A 15,247-nucleotide genomic window follows, 5' to 3' on the forward strand; every position below is an offset into this window, starting at 1 on the left:
ATTATAAAATTAACATAGCTATTTCATCAATATTTATCAAGTAAAAAAATTATATCCACCCTATTTTATGATTGATTACCTTCTCTTTACTTTTTCTGCTTTCTAAAGTATTTAGTATTTTCTGAAGTATTTACTCATTGTTATCTCTTTCTCTCCCTCCTTCTTTGGAACTACATAACACATATAGTTTGGAGGCATGGCAGCAATCTTGTGACCATGAGAATAAATTATCAAGATGATAGAAGCTTGATTCCTTGCTGAAATGCTTAAGCAACTGTCTTCTCTTGACTTCTTAGTATATGAGATTACATAAATCTTTATTTGTTTAATCCACTGTTAGGTATCTGTTACTTTGTTGCCAAATATATTTGTAAATAATACATATATTACTCATTTCTGGTCTACTTTCTGTTCAGATATGGGGATAAGTATTCAGAGTGAATGGTCAGCCAAATATGGTTTCTGACTTCTGGCAATTCACTATCCACTAAGGAAATCAACGATCAGGAATGCAAAAGGTGAGTTACTCCTGGTGTGACTAAGATGTACTAGGAGCTCATAGCAAGGATAAAGGAGGGAAGCAGTGGAGGAAAGACAACTTTAAGGAATTAAAATGGTTTCCTGTCCTATGGTTGGTGGGTATGTGGGGAACTAGATCCATGATGAGAAGATAATATAAACAAAACACAGAAGCCTAAAATTATATTAGTTTCAGGAAATAGTAAGAGTCTTATGAATGGACTAAAGAGAAAATTGGCAAGAAGTGCCAGGTAAAGGATACTTGCATCTAAAAATTGTGAAAAGAGTTGAATGTCATGAGAATTGGAAACACTATATAAATGTGTTTTAAAAAACAAAACAAGCCTGGTGCATTGGGCTGGGATGATTGCATTATAAGTAATTAAAACTTAACAAATCATATCTTCCTATTTATAATCTAATAAGATGGAATCAGGCTTCAAACTTGTCTTCAAACGCAAAACTCTTTAAAACATGACAAAAGTACACTGTTATTCTCTTGCTGTTTCTAATCTTACTGTTAATGCTAATTGTTTTGCTTCTAAAAACTACAAATTAGTACTTGTTGGGTAGTTTGTGAAATAATTCCTTAGTGTAAAATTAAAAAGGAAAAACTTCTAGAGAGAAATCACTATGCTTTCCCCAACAATGTTAAAATTGTTTCAACACACAGAAATCCAGAGAAGGAAATACTAGTTCTATCTACATCTGCATCATTAACATCCCATTAAATGTTGTAATGTCAAACTTTATGTGGAAATTTATAAACATCTCAGAGATCTTAGATTTGTACCTGTGTTCTCCAGTTCTAGCTTCTTCATTATCCTATTTTTTAAAAAAAAATATAACCTAAACGGCTAATTTAAGGAAAGTTAAAGGAAGTTGTAGATCTTGCCACTGGATAACCATGTAAAAATACTGAAAGTGGGATAAAATATGAGAAATTGAGGGATGGAAGAGATTTTAGAGAGTACTCCAGTTGTGCACAGGGTCAGCAAGGCCTCCCACACCTAACACAGCAGAGTTCTCAGACTACCTTCTGTAAGTGTACATTCCAGCTTCAAAACAATCCAAACACTTATGTTGGAAAATATAACTAAATATAAATGGAAAATTTCACAAAATGAAACTCCACTAGGGAATGAAGATTGACAGAATGTACTCTGGGGAGGGAAAGAGGGAGACAATGGGAAGCAGGCACTGAAGGAGGGCTTTTCTTTCCCCACACTCCAGGAATAACACTGGTACAGTCTGCTGAAAGATCAACTCCCTCAATTTCTACTTATGCTAAGAGGATTGGAAAGACTAACTGTAGAATAGCAGGCTTACAGAAAACAGTTACTTCTTTTAATCAAACCATGTAATCAGAAGGCCTGAGAAATGATTAACTTCCACTTTCTCTGTGAATCACTCAATCACTAGGCAGCGCAAGTAGACTTAGATTCATTCTCTGCCAAGGGCACAGTAAACTTAATGTTTTTGTACTTTACATTTAATATTTTAAATACATGCATGGCCTTTGCTTCTGAACTCATTTCAAAAATCTGGTGTTCTGCTAGCTTAACGACAGTTGACAATAATGCCGAGACAGTTGTAGAGGTTTTTGCACTCAAACGTAGATTACATACCTTTTCTCAGTGGGATTTTTATATCTATTATCCATCCTGTCAATAATTGGGCACAATTAATTTTTGAGAAACATATTGAGACACTGTAATTTCACATACAGCTTGAGAACTCAATTTAAAAATAGTCTCTTGTAATTTTAGAATAAAAAGAGGGAAAATGAATATATGAACTACCTATAAAAATGCAGAGTGACAGATACAGGGTTAATTATCTAAATTCACATTTCCCAAAGTCTTACGTGTGTCACTATGGCCCTGGAAATGGAAAAAGAAATAATACCTTGGTAGGCAACCGTTCATTAGAATAATCACAAATGAATCAAATCTCGGACACATAATTTCCTTCATTTCTATAATACACGAACAGCCTCCTCTAGAATAAATTATTCCTAGTTCAAAATCTCAACTTAAATAATTTTAAATTCACTGCAGGTAGCTTTTCATTTCTACTCACAAGGCATTGTGCTGAAGCGGGCAGGAGTCAGTGGAGAATGATTTAAATGTTTGGACTACCTTCTGTTCCCAGGAGAGTTTTTTGCCCAATAATGCATAATATATTAGTTGCTCATCGCGGGGGATCTAAAGAATGACATCTTGACTTGTACCACGCAGATCTGAAAACCACTTCTCAGGAAACGTTGTGGGGAGGACGAGCAACTTTCTTATTCCTGTCAAACTAAGAGGCGGAACCAACCCCAGAACTCGCCGGAGGGCCTGGGGAGAGCAGAAGGCTGAAAGCAGCTCCTCTGCGCTCCGCCGAGGGTTCAGGCAAGGGTTTTCTTCTGGAGGCGGCATTGTTCCTCCATCTGCTCAGCCTCGGTATTTCGCCAGGAAACCCTCCCCGCACTCTCGTAATCTGTTCGTTATTTCTTTGGTACCTCTCGTCCGATTTCCTGGCTCTTGCTCTCTGTGGTCCCAGGGCACAGCTCTAGGGTGAAAAGCTGCAGTGATTGGGGCGCCGCTCTAAGGATTTGGAGACGACTGCACTCGTCCGCCTGGGCTTGGGCAGCGTGCGCGCAGCACACTCGCTTTCTCTCTTCTCTCTGGGTCTCTCCGGCTCCGACGGGCTCTCCCGGCCTCTTATCACCCACTCTGGCTCGCCTTTCCTGCGGTTTCTCCCCACACCAGCTCGGCGCTGGCCTCCTGGGCGCGCTCTCGGCGCAGCCGCCGGGTCCTGGACACACGGACTCCGCGCCCCCCCGCTCGCTTGCAGGCCGGGACTGGGGACTGAAGGGTCGACCCTCCGCGGGGAGGTGGAGAGGAGCAGCAAGGAGAGCTGGGGCAGGTGGGGAGCCGCGGGGCGTGGGGTGGGGGGGTGGCGAGAGAGTGAACCTAAGAAAAAAGATGCATCTGCTCTGAAAGCGCCAATGAAGAAAGGACAGAGGGGCAGGAGTGGAGAAGGGAGAGAACGCCCACCAGCAGGGGTGGGCAAAACGGGCAATTTACAAACTGCCAGGGCTAAAGAAGCAGAGTGGAGGAGAAAGGAGGTTAGGCGAAGACAAGAAAAAACAAGGCGAAGGTTCCACCTCTCCCCCAAAAGGTCAAGTCTGCAAACGTGCCGCCTAAATAGGGAGTTAAACAAGGACTGGTCATGGTATAAAGGGTGGATTTTAAAAGGAATTAAGTGTCATGTAGGTTCTCCTGCACTAGACTTAGCTTCATCTCTCTCAACTTTGGTGAATTACCCTCCAAGTGAAATGATTTGGCTTTATGCAGAAGCCGAAGCTGAATGGCTCCACTGTGGACTCCTCCCGAGGTATTGGTTTGTTTGTTGATTTTTTCCCCCCTTTTAAATGAAAAGAAGCATTTGGGAGGTTCCGTGAACCCCAGTGCTGAGGAAACCACCCGGTTCATTAAAGTTCATTATTTTTAATTGTTTTTATTTTCCTTGGAAGATAGCGGTAAGGAATTGGCTCCAGGGGATGTTTAGACAGTTATCTAGGTAGCCTCCTTCCTTTAAGGGACAGAATTCATTTTTTAAAACCGCTGAAAAGGGGAATTGCAAAACTCAGTTACTCAGCTGGGGAAAAGAGAGACGCATTTAAACTCTAACGATTACACCTCCAGCACCGCCAACCGTCCCCCCCACCTCCCCCGCTCAACCCAGTGGAATTGGAAAAAGGTTGAGCATACAGAAAAGCGAGAAGAGGGCAGGGTTGGTGGAAGGTGGGGAAGGCGAGGGAGAGGCAGGGAGTAGGAAGTTCTCGACGATCTCCGGGATTAAGATCAACGCCTGAGTTCGGTGGATGCAGGAAGCTCCCTTACCTTTCTCTCTAAGCCCCGTTTGCACCTGATCTGCAACCATAAATACTTCGTGGTGCTTAGTGTGCAGCCAAACGATGGCCGAATGTTAAACAATTCTTCACGCTCCCTCCCCTTTTTAAAAACCAGGCTCAAAAGAATGATAATACTGTTCTCGTTATCCATCGGCTCCAAAACATTCCGCTTTGTCGGGAAGAGAGACGAAAACCAGGCTCTTGGGCACGCATATATGTATTTATATATTATTCGGTCGTATATAAACATATATACGTTTTCTGCATGTAAATCCAAAAGAAAAAGCACCACAGATTCCTCTGAAAGCGGGAGGGGACAGGGAAGAGCAGAACTTGGCAAACCAAATGTATCCAAAGATTTCGTACCGGGAGCCACCTGCTTCAAGATGCAGAATTCCCGAGATTTAGAGGGAGAAGAAAAAAATTAAAATAGAATTAAATACCCCAAACACACACTTGAAACTGGAAGACGCCTAAGAAGCGTGGAAATGAAGAGGATGAGAAGATCTCCCGGGGCTACAGATCCGTCAGCTAAGTGAGCAATCGCCTCCAAAAATCATAGGCGGGGAGGTGGCTGCAGATGCGTCCCCTGCTCGGGTCCCCGCCGCCGCCGCCGCCGCCGCCGCTGCTACCTGTAGACACGCACACACACACGCACACACACACGCGCGCACACACACAGCAACCTCCTCTCTCTCTACGTCTCCCCCCTCTTTTCGTGGCGTTGCCGGGTGCAGGAGTCTGAATCAAACTAGACCCATCCTCCAGACCCGGTCCGGTCCCCTCAAAGCCACGATCCCCTCCCCTGCCTAACCCTCCCCTCCGGGTTTATTGCACAGCATCCCCTCCCTTGGGTCGAGTCGGAGCTGCGATGGTGGTGGGAGGTGGGCATCGGGGGCACGGGTCTAGCGGAGGCAGACGTGGTGCTGGTGGCGGTCCCTCCCTATACAAGTTCCGCCCTCCGCCCTACTCCCTCTCTCCTCCCCCCGCAGCGGAACATCCTCTGTCCGCAGCGCCCGTGGCGGCAGGAGGGGTGAAGGGCCCCGGGCGTCACGTGTGACGTTCACCAAACCACTCTGAGGAGCTTGTGAGTGAACTGGCACCGCCGGGGAGCTGGGAGGCCTGGCACACACAGAGTTTCTCTGTTCTCCGCGTCATTGTGGTGCCAGGCGTTTTCGTCTTGGTGACCAAGAGCGCAGAGTTGGAGGCACCAGCTTTCCACTGTGTCCCTTAATTCCTCGCCACCTTTGATAGATCTCTTGCCACCAAACTCCCCTGTATTTCCTTCGTTTCCTTGAGCTACAGCCCGAGTAATCTGAATTGAGGCTTTGGTGGTAGCCCCACTTGGTGGGAGTAGTGTAAATGCACCTCCACTGCCTTTGGCCTCTCCCCTCTGGCTGCACCCACATCTGCTGCTGCTGGATAGGTGGTTTTTAAAAATTCATCACAGTTAATCATTATTGGCTTTCGTAATGGGTATGACTCACTATACCACATTGTTTACACCTACCCACCTCCTACTAGCATCTCTCTGTGAATTTGTTAAATGTGGGCTGGGGGACAGGGCCCTTTCAACAGAGCCATTAAATTCACTGATTGCCACATGTACTAATCATAACCAAAAAAGAAACATCCATGAGTAGGAAATCTGAGAAATCAGTGATTCTTGAATTAGAGAAATGTTTGTTTGTTTTTAAGGACTTGATTCGTGTTTTTTAATCTCACAGTTAGTCTCTAACATTCAGATAAAATAAAGGAGACTCAAAATAACCAATATTTAGAATGCAGATGCCTTGATGGATTATTCATTAAGAACAGGAAGAAACCTAAGCTTCCAAAGTATCAGACTTTTTAAACCATCTTATATATATGACATATTCCTTCCTCTAAGAAGAAATGCAGTATATTTTCCTGTTTTACAATTCAGTCTATTTCGTTATTTTTTGTTTCAAAAAAGGTAACCTTTAGGCGATGTGTTGACAAATCCAATAAATTTCCACAGCTCCCCCACCCCAAAGTGAAGTTTTAGTGCAAATCCTGTATCAGACACTGGTAACTGACCCACCCTGCCCAGGTTCTTTCAATTCAATGATCTAAAACCATTTAAACTTCTGTGGCTTGACCTAGGAAAGTTGAAAAACGTGCCTCTATTCTAATATAAATAAAAGTATATAATTGACTCTTTTAGCTTCCACAAGACTACACAATTAAGGTAATTTGATGTAAGATATGATCATAATAACTGCAGAATCAAGCTTTTATATAAGAAATCAGAATGATTAGATAAAACTGTTGTAACTTACATAATGTATTGTTTTGTATACTCTCTTCTATCTCAAACCTGTGGGCAGCACTTTCTAACTGCATCTACTAAGGTGAATGCTAGAACCCTAAAGATAATGACTGAACATTTTTCATTTCCAGTATTTGGTATTTATAGTATGAGATTAATTTTAAATAGGTTCCATTTTTTTCATTATTCTTTTCATGGGTACATGTCATCAGCTGGGCATTATTACCTCATTTTCATGACTTAGTCTTACAAAAATCGCAAGAATTTGAACAAAATAGAATAGTTACACTAACACCATCATATTTATATATATACCATCAAATGTGCAATACTTTTGTTGGTTGTCCATTTTCTCTACTTTCCCCATCAAACCCCTGATGGAAATAAATCCATGCCTCATCATTTGATCTCGAAAGCAATTAAAGAGCAGGAGATTTTGCTTTTTCTGTTTTTCTTCATTTTTTGGTATGCAATTAAGAGTCTGGTATCAGATTGCCTGAGTTTGAGTTCTAGATAGGCACTTACTTTGTTACTGTCTGGTGCACATTTGCACATAACTTAATCTCCTTAAACCTCAAATTCAAGCTCTGCAAAATGGTGATAATCATAGTACCTATCTTGCAGCATTGTTGTGAGATTACCCAACATAATGCATATACAGCATTTGGCACACATGTAATTCATCATTATATCTATTTTTAGTATCTGTGTGACACACTTCCTCTTTTGATTCAAACACCAATAACAGCAACATGTTGGCTTAGTTAACACTGATCATAGCATTTGGTGGCAGTACATATTGTCTGTAACTTGTCAGTCATTAGTGATTTGAGAGTGATTGCCTAGGCCCTTCCTGCCTTCCTTTTTATGGTTTAATATTGGTCCTTTACTAATTAATTTGATCATAGAGGATCATATTAAATATGAATGATGAGATAGAAGGAAAAGCATTAAACACATGAAGAAGCTATGAAGCTATCCATACAGCACAAGGAACTGGATTCAATTCTCATTGCAAATCACGTGATCTTCTAGGTTGTGACATTAACCTTGCTCAGGTTTACTGCTTTTCACCATGGTAAGTGCTGTTTGGAATGAATACCTGAACTCTCTGTAAAGTCGAAAACAAATAAAAACGCTGTGAAATTTGCCCAAACACACCTGCTCATCTGTAGATTTGGATGGAGACTTCAGTATAATGTATGTGAAAATATTAACATTTTGTGAAAATGCCGGCTCCAAAAAGCCTTAGTTTGAAAATCAGTGGTTTGGATGGCAGTGTGTGTGTGGGTGTGGGGCCCTGCGGGGGCTGCAGGGGGGAACTCACAAAAGAATTGGAAAAATGAACTTTATAAATATACACACACATAAATATATAATTGTTATGGTTGTGATACTAAAATTCTTATCCCAGGAATGAAAATAAAAATATTGGAAAGTGAGACTTGAGTATAAATATTACATTTTATTTTCAGACACCTCTATACAGTAGTATGTAGACTCAGTATGCCTGTATCCCAGAAAGTCATTTAATGGGAAGATATTTTCCCCAGTAATCATGTGTGTGTGTGTGTGTGTGTGTGTGTGTGTGTGTGTGTGTGTATAATTAAGTAGCATGTTTTCCTGAAATAAAGAAAAAGCAAGAGTATTACACATTCTTTGGAAAATCCCAAAGACTCACAACAGGAAATGAGCACGTTTTTTTCTTTTCTGAGGGTCTTAGGAAGAAAAAGCATTTTGTTTAGGTGAAATTTTGCTGCAATTTTCATCATAAATTATATTTTACTTAAAATGGTTAAATATAAATAATATACTGAGAGAGTTTGTAGGGACAATGATAGCTCATATTTCTACTCTGAAATAAATAAAAGATAAAGTCAAATAATCTGTCAAGTTGTGGCATTGCCAAGTAGACCACCCCCATAGCTTCCTGGCAGTGTTTTACAGTTACCTGGACAAAAGATATAGATATTATCAACCCTAACATGAACAGAGTCTGACTTCCAGAGTCGCTAGCCCAGCAGCATATAGTATCCATTTGTCTATAATTCATATGGTCACCAACTCTAGTCTACTCAAAAACTATCCCTCTCTTCCATTTAAACCACACAGTATAGCCAAATTCATCTGTTTTTTTTTTCTTTCTTTTCTTTCTTTCTTTCTTTCTTTCTTTCTTTCTTTCTTTCTTTCTTTCTTTCTTTCGCACTGATGAAATAAAGCATTTTAAAAATATCCTTCTTGAACTCATATTTTCCTATCATGAGAAATATAAAATTCTTATCCCAAAACCCAAAGCCTAGTATGCTTTGAATTCCACATGTCTTTATTTAGCTTGCTCTCCTACTACACCTCTTCCTGATCCTTTATCCTCCAAGGATAATTCTAATGATTTCTTCTCTTGGACGATTCATATCATCATCCCTACCTACCTACATCACCTACAAACTAAATACCTCCTCAAAAAATGCTCTCAGCCAGAAATGACCTTCTCTTTCTCTAAGCTACACTGATTTATACCTTCCATAATGTAATTGCAATCTATCTGTGTGCTATCATATTTTTCTGGATCTTTTGTTTCCCTTAACTTGCTCATAAGAACAACTAGTGTCTCACCCGTGAACTTTCTACTTCTCATTCCCTCAGCCTAACTCTCTCTTCCTTTCCTCATAATATACCTTCAGGGCTCCTTCCTTCATTCACATAGGTCTCTGCTTAGATGTTACCTTCAGAAAAGTCTTTCTTGACTCTACTCTCTGACACAGCATTTCCCATCCCCTTCATCCTCCGTATCTTCTTATATTTGCCTCAAAGTACTTAATCACAACTTGATTGTATTCATTTATTTGTTTTTTTCTCTATCAGAAGTTTTTGCTATTAAATTGGGAACTTAGTCTGCTTTGCCTAGTACTCCATGCCAGGAACCTAGAAATGTGCCTAACTCAGGGTGGTGTTCTAAAAATAAATGAATAAGTGAATGAATTAATGAATGAATTAAATGGATTTAAAATCCAGAGGCATTATATTACAGACTATCTCTATCTCTAGCCAACAATTGAGCAGAAAGGCATAAAAATTTGCTCGATGTTCTTGAGTGATAATTTTTTAAAATGCATATCTTACTTAAAACACATTAAAGCTATAATTATAGGACATGTGCCCCACTTTTTTGAGATAATGCTTAAAATGAGCATATATTAGCTCCAAATGTGTTCATAAAAAAATGATATCATAGTTTTAAAGATATTTTGTTCATTTGAGAGCCAATGATACTTTATTACATAAGACTTATATTTCACATTTTTCTCATTTCCCAGAGATTTACTATTTTAATCCATGAATCAAGGTGATATTCTAATTCTTAGGTTCTAAATTGTTTTAGTAATTATTTAAAAATTTGTAACTTATAGAAGCAGTTATAAAATCTACAATCATATTTTAGTGTGCCACTCATATTCCTGTTAAGTCAGGATTGCTTTTTTTCTGTATGGTGCTATTAAAATTCTATCATGTCAATCACATTTAAGTCCTAGAAGTTTGTATTTGCCTATGGAATCCAGTACATTTCTGGGAGAATGTAGCTTAATAAATGAATTCTTACCAATCTTGTGAGTACCTCTCTATACTTATTATTGCATTATTGATGGATCAAAAGAACAGTAAGACATGGTTCCTTCCCAGTTAAAGTGTACAATATCTCCAAATAGGGCATATGATGCCCTTATGCACAATGCCAAAATACTTTCTAGGGAAGAACCTTTTAGCAGAGGAGTAATACACATAATGTCATGAGCAAAATATGTCCAAGAAAAGCAAGAAATGAGCTTGTATGTTAGAAAGGACAGATAATGAGAGAGCTTCTATGTCAAGCAGTGAAGTCTGTTACTGGCCTTCAGGCAAGTTCAGGACAGAACTTAAAGCACATAAGTAGTCTCATCATGTTTGCTTTTTAGAAAAGTCTGTAACAGTGTGAGGAGTAGATTGCAGAATAAGAAGGGAAACCAAAGGTAGAGAAGCTAGTCATGAAATTATTGCAATTGTACAAAAAGAAGTGGGGTGTGGAACCAAACTATATGCCCTTCGATTGATGAATGGATAAAGAAACTGTGGTATATATACACAATGGAATATTATTCAGGCATAAAGAATAAAATTATGACATCTGGAGTTGGAGAATATCATGCTAAGTGAAATAAGCTGATCCCAAAAAACCAAAGGCCATATGATTTCTCTAATAAGTGGTTGATGATACATAATGGGGATTGGGGGGGATGTAAGGGAAGAGTGGAAGAAGGATGTTGTGTAGACAGAAATGAGGGGTGGGGAGGGGGCGGGGGAAGGAAAGATAATAGAATGAGACAAACATCATTACCCTATGTACATGTATGAAGACCCAAATGGTATTTCGTGTACAACGAGAGAAACGATAGTTATACTCCATTTGTGTACAATAAATAAAAATTTTGAAAAGAGGAGTGGAGGAGGTTATCTGAACTGCATAGTGACAACAGCAACAAAAAAATATTTGTGGTAGTATATTCTACCTTTGCCAGAATGTTCAGTGGTCTTCCATTTCATAGTGAACACTCAGACTGATCTTGAATATCTTCCATCCTCTTTATAATAGAATGGGCAGGAATTCTACTCAGACTCAATTAAATAAGTAGACACTTGTAAAGCAAAAAAGTAGTTTATTGGGTTCTCTATCTGAGAAGTTCAAGTGCAGTTAGTTCTCACCAGAACTGAATTCAGAGGCTTAACTGAAGTTACTTTTTTTCTCCTTTCCTTTCTTCACTCCTTAGCTTTTCTCAGTCTTATTTTCAGCAATACTTACTTCATCAGGTGGGGCAGGATACCTGTCAGCATCTCTAGATACACCTGTCATCCTGGTATTCCCAGAGAAAATTACCTTAGAACTGTAGAAAAAAGGTTCTAAATAATCTTCCTTCGGTCACACACTCCCTTCTGTGATTGAGGTGGGGTTAATTTCATTCATCAAGCCGGCGACATGCTATATTCCTATGCCAAGTAGGAGGACCCAAGATTCACACATACAGGGGACGCCAATGTAGGAGTGGCCTATGGCAGTTACCATAAGAAGAGAGGCAGTCCTAATCTACACACATAATCATATTTCACCAACATTGCTCTCAGTTTTTTCTCTCAGTAGCATATTTCCAGTTCTTTCCATCTACCAAGAGTGAATTCATTAGATGCTACAAAACCACAATTCATAGTTTTCTGCCTTTGAGTTATTGTTCAATTTGCTGTGCTACTTTGAATTCCTTCTCTATCCCTGCCTACTGAAATAGAAATTCTAGAAATTAATTCCTTGCCTGTATTGGGTACCTAATGCATGTTCATTGAAGAGAATTGTCTAAGTAATACAGTTGGCATTCAGGGATTGTGACGACACATGAGGCAATACACTAGCCTCAAAGAGCTTTAAATTAGAAAATTAAAGAAAATAAAAATAACCCAAGTATAAAACAAGCAATGTAAGTTAATAAGAAGGGATAATATGAATTCAGCGGCTAGGATAAAGGACCAATGGAAATTCAGTGCATATTTCTTTTGAAGGCATAGATGATTTAAAAAGTTGGCAGGTTAAGCACATTTAGATAATCTGAAAAAAAGAAGGAAAAGGTAATATAGTCAAGAAAAGATTTTTTTTTTTTTGTATTTAGAGGAAACAGCATGTTTGAAGAAAAGAAATTTAAATTGAGGTATATTAATTCATTAAGAAAAAAGTGTAGAGATGTAAGATGTAGGTCCAGAATAGGTGAGGAGAATGAAATCTAGAAAATAAATGGAGCTCAAAGTCAACTCTTTAAGAAAAGACAGATTTAAAAACAAAAGAGCAAGAAAGTGCTCTAGAAAAATGCTTTTCTTTAAATAACTGATTTAATTTTAAAATTGTAAAGATTTAGTTCAGGGTAGATTTCCCAGTTTGTAATGAATAACTGTATTTTGTTTTAAGTATTCTCAATTATAATTTATGGACTACATTAAAGTAACAAACTACTTCCTCATACAATATCAAGTGCCTATTCCTTAATAATCTACTTCAGTTGAAAGTATAAAAGTGTTCTTCCAGTCATTTATATATAAATAGAGGTGTTAAGTGTCCCTTACAGTATTAAGAAATCAATATAAATATTTAATGCAAAGGAAACAAGAGATGATTTAAGTATCTCGCTATTCAAGCTGGGGATAATTGCCCTTTCTCATTCCTTTCTCATTTTCTATGTTTTGGAGAAATAAGAGCACTATATTTGATACCTAAAATAATAGTTATGATGTTTAAATTCACAAACTGGATTGCAAGCCTGAAGTACCGGGTTCATATTTATTGTAGTGCTCTCACACCAAGGAAAATGCATTAGAATAACTTGATATCCATGATATAATTATTAAAGGAGCCTTTTAGACTTCACTTTAAACTCATATTCCCATATGCTAAAGTATCTGTTTAAGTAACAGCCACTAGAGTCAGCTAAAATATTTTGATCACTAAAGGTACTAGCTATTTGCTTATACAGGTGCAGGAATGTTACTAATTCCTCTATATACTAATTCTCTCTATTATAAAGATCACTTGTAGAGAGAAAATAAAATAAAAATGTGACACTTAGTGGTTAGACATGATAAGCAATGTGCACATGGCATGTCATTTCTTTGTCATATCTCATTCCTAAACAGGGCAAATGGATCTCCTTCCTCCTGAATTTTGTTAGGGAATTCAAATACAACACTTTCTGTCTCCATATTTTCCAAACAAATGTGATGTACATAGAAGAAGGGGATGTGGGAATAATGCACAACCAGGAATTATTGTATTTTATTCCTTGATATAAATACTCATCTTTGACTGAACTGCTTCATGCACCCTGCCCTCTAGCCCCAGTTAATGGTTTCCATGTCTTCACCCTTCTTATATTACTTAGTCACTTTACTGGCTTCCCTCTACTTTCCCTTCCTGGAACATTTTCTTTCCTAATACTTCCTTCCCTTTATCCTTTCCAACCCAATTGTTGCAGTTGGGGAGGCGGGAGGAGAGCTCAGCTCCAATGTCCTTTCTTCCATGAAACTTCCTTCCCTTACTTTGTCTTCTGAACTTCTCTGGCACTTTACCTGTACTACACTTGTTGCAGACACCTTGGTTGATTCAAAGCAATTTTTATGTATGCATTTCTCATCTACCTTATCTAATAAGTGTTTGCTTTTCATGTTTGTTTTAATTTGCTAGGTTTCTTAGAACATGCATTATTTCACACGTGTAAATGCTTCATAAACATTTTTGAATGAATGCAAAATAAGTATGCAGGAAGAAATCAGTTAAGGGGTTATTTCAGGCATTCAGTGGTGCTCACCTCATCCATGAGGCTGGTGTAGAGAGCAAGATGGTAGCACTGGAAATGAACATACGTGGAAAGTGATGAAAGCAATTCAGGAGATGGAACTGAAGGGAGAGGGTGGTGAGAAAGTGGGAGCCTTGGAGATCATTTCCAGATTTCTTGCTTGAGGGAATGAGCAGGTTATTGTACCATTTACCAAGATAATTTTGAACAATAGCAGTTTGGGGAAAAAAATAATTTTGTTAGAAAGTGTGAATTTTAAGTGCCTGTGAGAGATCCCAGTGGGAAAAACCCAACTAGACTGTGGGTTTTACAACAGTAATATCAATATACATTCGAAAATAATCAGGGAATGCACAGTAATTGAAGCTGTAGGGGCTAATGGGGAGATCATTAGGAGAGCGTGTCGACAAAAAAGCAATAGACCATAGGAAGGAACAATAGCATTCCAGAGTTTTAAGTAACAAAGTAATCTACAGAAACCAAGTAATGGTAAAGCCAAATAGAAGTAAAAAATATGGTGAGAGAGATCAGAATGAGAACTTGTAAGTGTCCAGTGGAGACATTGATGGCCTCAGCAATCAATTCAGGAACATTCAGGTCAGAAGCTAGACTTATGTGGTTTTAACACTCATCCAGAAGAGACAAAACAGTAACAGTGATTAAGGAAAATTCATTAGAAGGCTTGACTGTAAAGAGGAGGGTGGAGATGCATTTGTAGCTGAAAAAGGAAATTGGGTCAGGGCAGATATTTTGTTTGGGGTTTTGTTTGTTTTTGTACTTATCATTGGAAAGGTTAGCTTTGAAGTACAGAAAGAAACTAGTAAAAAGGATCAGGTTGATGACAAGAGAAAGAAAGAAAGAAGGTTCTTGACAATTTAGAAAGATCTAGAAACCAAAACTGAGAGAAAAGAGATAGCCTTTCTAACATGGAGATAAGTGCAGATGGAGGTAAACTTGTTGGTTTGTGGGGAAGCTGAAAGGGCTATTGCTTGATAGTTTCTATTTATTCAATAACATAAAATTCAAGGTCATTTGTAAATTGTGTATGAGTATGTTAGTGTATTGTCGAGGATATCAAAGGTTTGAAATGACCAATCAATATTTAAAACAGCAAATTTAGATATAGATAGAGATATAGATATAGATACTGATAGATATTTCTACATGTGTGCA

At 38.7% G+C, this 15,247-nt stretch overlaps 1 protein-coding gene and 1 long non-coding RNA gene across 7 annotated transcripts in view; one reads left to right on the top strand and one right to left on the bottom strand.

Annotated features, from left to right (window-relative positions):
- The window catches only part of NLGN1 (neuroligin 1), an 875,108-nt gene extending 869,825 nt beyond the window's left edge, over positions 1-5,283 (bottom strand). For 4 of the 6 annotated variants that reach the window (XM_079155135.1, XM_079155134.1, XM_079155133.1 and 1 more), the window contains exon 1: positions 2,602-3,434. The gene's annotated coding sequence lies outside the window, so the exon portion shown is untranslated. Of the gene's footprint in view, positions 1-2,601; positions 3,435-4,879 lie in introns of those variants that run through there. The other 2 variants (XM_079155132.1, XM_079155131.1) reach the window with 2 other exon arrangements.
- Positions 1-15,247, top strand: part of LOC306670514 — a 1,027,288-nt gene that overhangs the window by 99,872 nt on the left and 912,169 nt on the right. The gene's annotated exons all lie outside the window — the stretch shown is intronic.

Source organism: Sciurus vulgaris, assembly GCF_902686455.1.
Source record: "Sciurus vulgaris genome assembly, chromosome: 10".
In the NCBI taxonomy this organism is placed as follows: domain Eukaryota; kingdom Metazoa; phylum Chordata; class Mammalia; order Rodentia; family Sciuridae; genus Sciurus; species Sciurus vulgaris.